Source organism: Triticum urartu, chromosome 7A, assembly GCF_056163025.1.
Source record: "Triticum urartu cultivar PI428250 chromosome 7A, HENAU_Tu73, whole genome shotgun sequence".
NCBI classification, from domain to species: Eukaryota; Viridiplantae; Streptophyta; class Magnoliopsida; order Poales; family Poaceae; genus Triticum; species Triticum urartu.
Window position 1 is genome coordinate 292,727,953 of NC_141879.1, and position 10,894 is coordinate 292,738,846.

The following is a 10,894-nucleotide window of genomic DNA, read 5'->3' on the forward strand; positions in this document are numbered from 1 at the left end:
TATCGCCTACTCTCCTCTATACTGCTTGCATTAGAGTAGTGTAGCATGTTACTGCTTTCCGTTATTCCTATCCTGATGCATAGCCTGTCCTTGCTACTACTGTTGTTACCATTACCTGCTATCCTACTGCTTAGTATAGGATGCTAGTGTTCCATCAGTGGCCCTACACTCTTGTCCGTCTGCCATGCTATACTACTGGGCCGTGATCACTTCGGGAGGTGATCACGGGCATATACAATATACTTTACACACTTACCTTACCTGTGTTACTGTTTGGAGATGGGGGCTGAAGGGGCAGGTGGCTCCATCCCGGTAGAGGTGGGCCTGGGTTCCCGACGGCCCCCGACTGTTACTTTGAGGCGGAGCGACAGGGCAGGTTGAGACCACCTAGGAGAGAGGTGGGCCTGGCCCTGGTCGGCGTTCGCGGATACTTAACACGCTTAACGAGATCTGGGTATTTGATCTGAGTCTGGCCATTTGGTCTATACGCACTAACCATCTACACGGGAGTAGTTATGGGTATCCCGGCGTCGTGGTATCAGCCGAAGCCTTTGTGACGTCAGCGACTGAGTGGCGCGCGCCGGATTGGAACATAAGCCTGCTCTTGTATTAAGGGGGCTAGTTCTGCTTCCGGCCCCGTTCGCAACGTGCAGGTGTGCTAAGGGCGATGGGCCCAGACCCCTGTGCGCTTAGGTTTAGACCGGCGTGCTGACCTCTCTGTTGTGCCTAGGTGGGGCTGCGACGTGTTGATCTTCCGAGGCCGGGCATGACCCAGGAAAGTGTGTCCGGCCAAATGGGATCGAGCGTGTTGGGGTATGTGGTGCACCCCTGTAGGGAAGTTAATCTATTCGAATAGCCGTGATCTTCGGTAATAGGACGATTTGGAGTTGTACCTTGACCTTATGACAACTAGAACCGGATACTTAATAAAACACACCCTTCCAAGTGCCAGATACAACCGATGATCGCTCTCTCACAGGGCGACGAGGGGAGGATCATCGGTTAGGATTATGCTATGCGATGCTACTTGGAGGACTTCAGTCTAATCTCTTCTACATGCTGCAAGACGGAGGCTGCCAGAAGCATAGTCTTCGAGAGGACTAGCTATCCCCCCTTATTCCGGCTCTCTGCGGTTTAGTCCACATATGATACCCTTATCCCATTTGATACCAATGCATACATATGTAGTATAGCTCCTTGCTTGCGAGTACTTTGGATGAGTACTCATGGTTGCTTTCTCCCTCTTTTCCCCCTATCCCTTCTACCTGGTTGTCGCAACCAGATGTTGGAGCCCAGGATCCAGACGCCACCGTCGACGACGACTCCTACTACACTGGAGGTGCCTACTACTACATGCAGCCCGCTGACGACGACCAGGAGTAGTTTAGGAGGATCCCAGGAAGGACGCCTGCGCCTCTTTCGATCTGTATCCCAGTTTGTGCTAGCCATCTTATGGCAACTTGTTTAACTTATGTCTGTACTCAGATATTGTTGCTTCCGCTGACTCGTCTATGATCGAGCTCTTGTATTCGAGCCCTCGAGGCCCCTGGCTTGTAATATGATGCTTGTATGACTTATTTTATTTGTAGAGTTGTGTTGTGATACCTTCCCGTGAGTCCCTGATCTTGATCGTACACGTTTGCGTGTATGATTAGTGTACGATTAAATCGGGGGCGTCACACTTGAAAACATCCTTTACTGGCCATATACTCTGCTCTTGGTGAGCTTACTAACATAGGTGTTCTAAGAACCTTGGTGGGCAGTTTATACTTATCCACGAATCCCCTTGATATGTATGAATGCGATGCACCAGTATCGAAAAGAACGATTGCAGTAAATGACTTAAGCAAAAACTTACCTATTACTGCATCTGGCTGGGCTTCAACCTCCTCCATGTTAACGTGGTTCACCTGTCCCCTGTTGAAAGGGTTCGGCTTCTTCCTAGAGCTTCCATTGCCATTTCCATTCTGGGCTTCAGGACATTCATTGGCAAAATGCCCGGTCTTCTGACACTTATAACAAGTGACTTGGCTCAGGTCTCTCTTGGATGGGGTTGATGGGTTGGTATGGTTCAGACCGTTCCTTCCCCCATTCCCATTACCGTTCTTGGGGCCATTATGATTATGCGAACTCCCTCCTCCATGGGTATGCTGAATATGTCCTCCTAATTTCGGGGTAAAATGTGGCTTCTGCTGAGCTCCTGAGTTGTACTTCCCTTGTCCATACTTCCTCTTGCGGTTCTCAATCTGTTGCTGCTTCCCTTCAATCAGAAGAGCACGATCTACCAACTCCTGGTAGTTGTTGAAAGTTGCTACCATCAACTACATGCTCAACTCATCATTCAGTCCTTCCAGAAACTTCTCTTGCTTAGTTGCATCCGTGGCAACGTCATGCGGGGCATAACATGCTAACTTACTAAAGTGATCCACGTATTGGCCAACTGTCCGCCCTCCTTGGCGCAAGTTGTGAAACTCACGCTTCTTCATGGCCATAGCTCCTGCTGAAACATGGGCAGTACGGAAAGCCTGCTGAAATTGGTCCCATGTCACCGTGGCTATAGGGTAGGTGACAGTATAATTTTCCCACCATGATGCTACTGGTCCATCCAACTGATGTGCGACAAAGCGCACCTTCTCAGCATCAGTACATCCTGTAGTGGTTAACTCCCTTCCAATCTTGCGGAGCCAATCATCTGCTACTATAGGCTCGGTGCTACTGGAGAACACCGGCAGATTCAGTCTAAGGAAACGGGTTAAGTGATCAACTGGTGGTGGTGGTGGTGGGTTGTTGTTGTTGTTCCCCTGATTCTGATTCTAGACTAGCAACTGCTCCGGTGGGAAGGAAAATCCATTGTCACGTCTCAGAGGCATCTGATGCGTTTAGAGGGGAGAGATTAGAATAGAATGAGGTCTAATGAGAAAACACCACCCATATGCACATGAGACAAACACAAACATTTCACTCAATCAATCAAGGGCATACAATCGATCTAGAACTATCGCGAAAGTGCTCGGACTACTCTATTTACATGGTGGAATACTACTACGGGTTTGGTGGTCTACTAGAAATATTCCTCGGTTGCAGACTCCATGATATCTGCTCCAGCTTTGTCTTCATAGTCATCATCGCTCAGGTCACAGTCGGTGTCGTCGATGATGATGTAGTCTTCCGGGTGAATCTCCTTGGGTTCTTCGTCTTCTTCTATTGGTGTAGGGTCTCCCATGAATATTCCGGTCTTCTAAATCAGGTCATCATTCTTCTCCACTAGTACGACGATTTCCTGCTCATAATCTTCACGTGTAGCCTTGAGTTCTTCCTCCAGCTCCGTGATTCTTGTCATCGCCTTCTTTAGATCTATCATGTCTGCGCACATCCGGTTCTCCTGATGTCCAATGTGCTGGTTTAACTCCTGGATAAAAGCTGCAATTGATCTATCCTTCCTGGTGTTGATCATCTCCAATTGCTCATCTCGGCGCCCACAAATCTGTTAGATAGTATCCTTGAGATCCTTGTGGTAGACATCTCCAATGCATCCCATAGTGATGTGGGATGCCATGCTCTTTCCTAGACTCCAGGTTGGTGCATAAAAGGAAAACTCTATGGGCTCAGTGACGGGCATGAACGTCCTTCCTGGAACTTGAACTTGAATCATCCAGTGCTCCTCTTCAGGTAAAGTGGCGTTGTAGGTTCCGGTGAAGCTTGGTACTCTGATGTTCAGGTATCTAGTGACTTCCTTCAAGTGACGTCCAAAGGGTGTATCTTCATCCGGTTGCGTGAACTTGTTCCTTGCATCCGCCATCCTAAAAGAGTAGAAAAGATGAGGAGTCAGAAATGAGAAGAGTGAGTAGTGATCTAGGGCTTTAGCATAGTGGTCGTGTCCTACAGTTAGCGTGTGCTCTGATACCATCTTGTAGCGACCAGACCTCAAACATACTGATCTCTATGCTTTAGTGTCATCCCTGGATCAGTAATGCTGACACGCACAGTAATGCTGATACTCAAGACATCCATAACTGGGGACACGACTAACCATGATTAGTTTATACACTCTGCAGAGGTTTGCGCACTTTTCCCCACAAGACTCGATCTCCTCCGTTGGGATTTTCGCACTACATGATGTTTGAGAAACAGATGACCGAGACATAGTCTTTCAAAAGTGCTTGCACCTTACGATCGGGTAGACAGTACCAACCTACAACCCCTACATTTGCTAGTCTACCACTGTAAGAGTTTGCACGACTTAGTCAACTATGCTAGAGCCCATAGTAGCTTGTGGCTGCACACGGAAGTTTCTAGTATGATAATCTCATGATCCCTTTGAGCCTGGGTGGCGGTCCATAAAGAAAAATAGGCAATCGCTGAAATACCCAGGTGCCTCAATCCACCCAGATGTGTATTAAAGTTGCCACCTTAAACAAACCGTTAATTAACAATCTCACATCTATCATGGATACACTCACCCAATCCACGTCTATTGGCATAGCATGGAGATATAAGCAAACGTAGAAGTAACTCCCAAGGGTTTGATAATAAAACAGGTAATAGGTACTACCTCTTCTACATCCCAAAACCCACAATTTAATTAGATCCTAGTCATGCAATGTTTGAGGATTGATCTAATTCAATAAAACTGGGTAGTAAGAGGTATGATCAAAGTGTTACTTGCCTTGCTGATGATCCGTGAAACCTAGAGATTAGAAGTAGCAAGCGGCGCACTCCGGGTACTCTAATGCAAACAAACAAACAAGCATACAATAAGCACTCATCTAATGCACAGGTAAAACTCAAATAAGAGATCTAACCAGAAAGTTCAACTTAAGAACTCCGGTTTGCAAAAAGAAACAAAACAAACGAAGCAACGGAAGGCAAACGGCAAAAGAAGCGAGCTTTGTTTACTAATCTAGATCTAAGTCAAATTTTACAGAAGCAAAAACTTGTTTGAGTTGGTTAAACGGAAAGAGGGTTTCGATACGAAACTCTAGGCGCTTGAATCGCCTGATTCCGATAAACGAGCGAAAAGTTAAACTAAAACGAAAATCGGATCAGAAATCGTGATCAGAAATAATCGCGGAAAATCCGAGAAAAAGAAAAAATGACGAACAGGCTAATGAACGAACGTTCGCTGGCTGCGGCTAAACGATGAATACCGTTCGTAACAACGAACAAAAAAGCGGCCGCTCACTAAATAACTAAACCGACAAAAAAAATAAACCGAACCAGACCCAAAAAACGGATCTAGGTTTTCGAAAAAAAACCGATCGGTTTTCTTTGTGAAAACCGAGGCAACGGCGGCTACCCCGGGCGGCTCCGACGAGACGACGGCGGCGGCGGCGCGGCTCCGGTATGGCGGCGTGGGGTGGCGGAGGCTCTGGCGGCGGGTGGCACGACGGCGGCGGCGGGCGGCGAGGCGAGGGGCAACGGCGGCTGGCGGCGCGCGGATCGAGGGCGGCGGCTAGGGTTTCGGTGCTGGGGCGGCTGCGGCTCGGGCCCTCACGGCTTTAAAGGCCGGCCGGGCCCCCACTTCTAAAATCAAGCCGGACAAAGTGAACATTTATTTGGGGCCTAAGTGCAATTTTGAAAAACGCGCATTTTTTCCTAACTCCAAATAAAACAGCAGAAAAACTCCAAAATAAAATCTTATTTGATTTTAGTATTAAACCTCTCAATATTCCTTTAATTTGGGAAAGTCATTTTATTCCCTCTCACTTATTTTTATGATTGGAATTACTGAAGATAAAATAATTAAATCAAATGGTCCTATTTTCAAAATTTGAGAAAATCCCAAATATGAAAATAACGAAATCCCCAACTCTCTCCGTGGGTCCTTGAGTTGCGTAGGATTTCTAGGATCAACCAAAAAGAAAATAAAATATGATATGCAATGATGATCTAATGTATAACATTCCAAATTGAAAATTTGGGATGTTACAATAATGATCATGAAACTTCGGGTCAAGTTACTACTGAATCTCGTAGGTCAACCAGAGCACGTACCTCATAAGAGTTGTACATTAATCCTGTTCTGGAAGTCATGTTACTAGACCATGACGAACCTACGAACTATGAGGAAGCGATGATGAGCCCAGATTCCGATAAATGGTTTGAGGCCATGAAATCTGAGATAGGATCCATGTATGAGAACAAAGTATGGACTTTGATTGACTTGCCTAATGATCGGGAAGCCATTGAGAATAAGTGGATCTTCAAGAGGAAGATGGACGCTGATAGCAGTGTTACTATCTACAAAGCTCAAATTGTCGCAAAAGGTTTTTGACAAGTTCCAGGTGTTGACTACGATTAAATTTTCTCACTCGTATCGATGCTTAAAGTGTGTCCGAATCATGTTAACAATTGCCACATTTTACCACATTTTATGAAATCTGGCAAATGGATGTCAAAACTGCATTCCTTATTGGATTTATTAAAGAAGTGTTGTATATGATGCAAGCAGAAGGTTTTCTCAATCCTAAAGGTGCTAACAAAGTGTGCAAGCTCCAGCGATCCATCTATGGACTGGTGCAAGCATCTCGGAGTTGGAATATACGCTTTGATGAGTTGATCAAAGCATATAGTTTTATACAGACATGTAGTGAAGCCTATATTTATAAGAAAGTGACTGGGAGCACTACAGCCTTTCTGTTAAGTATATGTGAATGACATATTGTTGATCGGAAATGATGTAGAATTTTCTGGAAAACATAAATGAGTGTTTGAAAGGATTTTTTCAAAGAAAGACCTCGGTGAAGCTACTTACAAATTGAGCATCAAGATCTATAAAGATAGACCAAGACGCTTGATAAGACTTTCGATGAGTACACACCTTGTTAAGATTTTGAAGGAGTTCAAGATGGATCAGTCAAAAAGGAGTTCTTGCTTGATTTGTAAGGTATGAAATTGACTAAGACTCAAAATTTGACCACGATAGAAGATAGAGAGAGAATGAAAGTTATCCCCTATGCCTCAGCCATAGGTTCTATAAAGTATGCCATGCTGTATACCAAACATATTATGTACCTTGCCATGAGTTTAGCAAAGGTGTACAACAGTGATCCACGAGTAGATCACTGGACAACGGTCAAAAATTATCCTTAGAGGACTAAGGAAATATTTCTCGGTTATGGAGGTGATAAAGAGTTCATCGTAAAGAGTTACGTCGATGCAAGCTTTAACACCGATCTGGATGAATCTGAGTCTCAATCTGGATACATATTGAAAGTGTGAGCAATTAGCTAGAGTAGCTCCATGCAGAGCATTGTAGACATAGAAATTTGCAAAATACATACGGATCTAAATGTGGCAGACCCGTTGACTAAACTTCTCTCACAAGCAAAACATGATCACACCTTAGTACTCTTTGGGTATTAATCACATGGCGATGTGAACTAGGTTATTGACTCTAGTAAACCCTTTGGGTGTTGGTCACATGGCGATGTGAACTATGGGTGTTAATCACATGGTGATGTGAACCATTGGTGTTAAATCACATGGCGATGTGAACTAGATTATTGACTCTAGTGCAAGTGGGAGAATGAAGGAAATATGCCCTAGAGGCAATAATAGAGTTGTTATTTTATATTTCCTTATATCATGATAAATGTTTATTATTCATGCTAGAATTGTATTAACCAGAAACTTCATACATGTGTGGATACATAGACAAAACAGAGTGTCCCTAGTATGCCTCTACTTGACTAGCTTGTTAATCAAAGATGGTTAAGTTTCCTGACCATAGACATGTGTTGTCATTTGATGAACGTGATCACTTCATTAGAGAATGATGTGATGGACAAGACCCATCCATTAGCTTAGCATAATGATCGTTAAGTTTTATTGCTATTGCTTTCTTCATGACTTATACAAGTTCCTCTGACTATGAGATTATGCAACTCCCGAATACCGGAGGAACACCTTGTGTGCTATCAAACGTCACAACGTAACTGGGTGATTATAAATATGCTCTACAGGTGTCTCCGAAGGTGTTTGTTGGGTTGGCATAGATCAAGATTAGGGTTAGTCACTCCGAGTATCGGAGAGGTATCTTTGGGCCCTCTCGATAATGCACATCACTATAAGCCTTGCAAGCAATGTGACTAATGAGTTAGTTACGGGATGATGCATTACAAAATGAGTAAAGAGACTTGCCAGTAACGAGATTGAACTAGGTATGATGATACCGACGATCGAATCTCGGGCAAGTAACATACCGATGACAAAGGGAATAGCGTATGTTGTTATTGCGGTTTGGCTGATAAAGATCTTCGTAGAATATGTAGGAACCAATATGAGCATCCAGGTTTCGCTATTGGTTATTGACCGGAGAAGTGTCTCAGTCATGTCTACATCGTTCTCAAACCTGTAGGGTCCGCACGCTTAACGTTCGATGACGATTTGTATTATGAGTTATGTGTTTTGGTGACCAAAGTTTGTTTGGAGTCCCGGATGAGATCACGGACATGACGAGGAGTCTCAAAATGGTTGAGATGTAAAGATTCATATATTGGAAGGTGGTATTCGGACATCAGAATGGTTTCGAGTGGTTCGGGTATTTTACCGGAGTATCGAGGGGTTACCGGAACCCCTGGGGGAAGTATTGGGCCTACATGGGCCTTAGTGGAGAGAGAGGAGGGCCGCAAGGGGTGGTCGCACCCCCCCATGGTAGTCCGAATTGGACTAGGGGAGGGGGCGGCGCCCCCCTTTCCCTCTCCCTCTCCCTCTCCTTCTCCCTCTCCTTCCTTTTCCCCTCTGGTAAGAAAGGAAAGGGGGGGGGGGCGAATCCTACTAGGAGTGGAGTCGTAGTACGACTCCCCCCCCCTTGGCGCGCTCCTCTTGGCCGGCCTCCTCCTCCTCCCCTCCTTTATAAATGGGGGTAGGGGGGCACCCCATAGCACATCAATTGTTCACTTAGCCATGTGCGGTGCCCCCCTCCACAGTTTACTCCTCCAGTCATAGCTCGTAGTGCTTAGGCGAAGCCCTGTGTGGATCACATCACCATCACCATCACCACGCCGTCGTGCTGACGGAACTCTCCCTTGACCCTTTGCTGGATCAAGAGTTTGAGGGACGTCATCGAGTTGAATGTGTGCTAAACTCGGAGGTGCCTTACGTTCGGTACTAGATCGGTTGGATCGTGAAGACGTTCGACTACATCAACCGCGTTAAAATAACAATTCCGCTTTCGGTCTACGAGGGTACATGGACACACTCTCCCCCTCCCTTTGCTATGCATCTCCTGGATAGATCTTGCATGATCATAGGATTTTTTTTGAAATTACATGCTACGTTCCCCAACACGGTACAAGGGATGAGAAGGACCCCAACGATTATGACTATTATTCGGAGATCGAGGATGATCTAAGCCACAAATCCGATGACTTTGATATCCCCGAGGATCCGTTCACCGACCCTCGATGAAAGGCCTTCCACAACGGTTAATTAGTACCGCCAAAAGAATGAAATAGAACTCTGAGCAGCTTCCAGCTGAGTAGGACAGACTAAATGACAAGTGTACTGAGGTCCTTATCACCGAGCAAGAATTCAAAAAAAGAACCATTGGCAACAAGCATCGACATCCCTAGAGGAACTCCTTCCTAGAAATCAACAAGGAGGTCGCCCGCTCCCCGTGGTCAACACTGGGTGGAGCCATAAATCTAGACAACCCTCCTCGAAGACAAATGAGGCCACCCGGTCAATGTTATGACACTCCACAGGAAATACACCGTCCCGGCAAGGCACCAATCCCGTTTCAGAATAGTCACAACCCACGGCATAGGTCTGACCCGATACCAGGGTCTCCTGTAGGTCCTAACTACAGATCCTATGAACAACCACCTGCTGGACAGGCAGGGCAACTGGCCTGAATGGCCAAATATGGGCAAGCACATGATTATACACATAATCAACATGTAACAACACCACACATCTGACACGCTGCAGCTCCGATCCGAGGAGCAGCACACCCGAGGTGTTTTACCAATAAGGTGATGCAGTACCCATTCCCCGCTGGGTTTTAACCCATTATTATCGAAACATACAAGGGGACCAGGAATCCAATAGTGTGGATTAAGGATTTCCTCATGCACGTGAATATGGCACAAGGCGATGACCGTCATGCTATCAAATACCTTCCTTTAAGGTTTCAAGGACTGGCGCGCCATGGACTTAATAGCTTGCCCGCAAATTCAATAAATAGCTGGGAAGAGCTCGAGGAGGCTTTCCGAGATAACTTTCAAGGGACTCATGGCCGGTCTCTGAACGCCGATGACCTCGGCCTCATCATATAGAAGCCCAAAGAGCCTAGCAGAAAATTTTGGAATCTATTCCTAAATAAAAGGAACCAAATCATGGATTGTCCAGACGCGAAAGCAATTGATGCCTTTAAGCACAACATTCGTGACGAATGGCTCGCTCGAGAGCTCGGGCACAGGAGACCCCGAACAATGGCGGCCCTCACTCATTTAATGACTAGATTCTGTGTGGGAGAGAGGATAGTTGTTTTACCCACAGCAATCGACCTTGGTGCATCACGCGCCCTACCACGCCCAGCACCAGTAATATCGATAAGGGAGTAGTCAATGCCGTAGCCATAAATCAATGCAGAGGTAACACACAGAAACCAGCTCAAATGGATAGAGAGGGTTCCTCAACATTGGATCCGATCCTGGACAGGCCATGTGCCATCCATGGTACCCCTGACAAACTAGCCACTCATTCTAATCGAAATTGCTGGGTGATCAAGCAAGTTGGCAAGAGAGCTATCAAGCACCAGGACGGAGGCCAAGGTCGTAATGACAACAGAGGCTAGCCCGGACCAAGCAATACTGGCCAAAAGAAGTTTCCTTCTGAGGTTAGGGACATCAACATGCTATATCCCACTCATATTCAAAGGGGCAAGCGC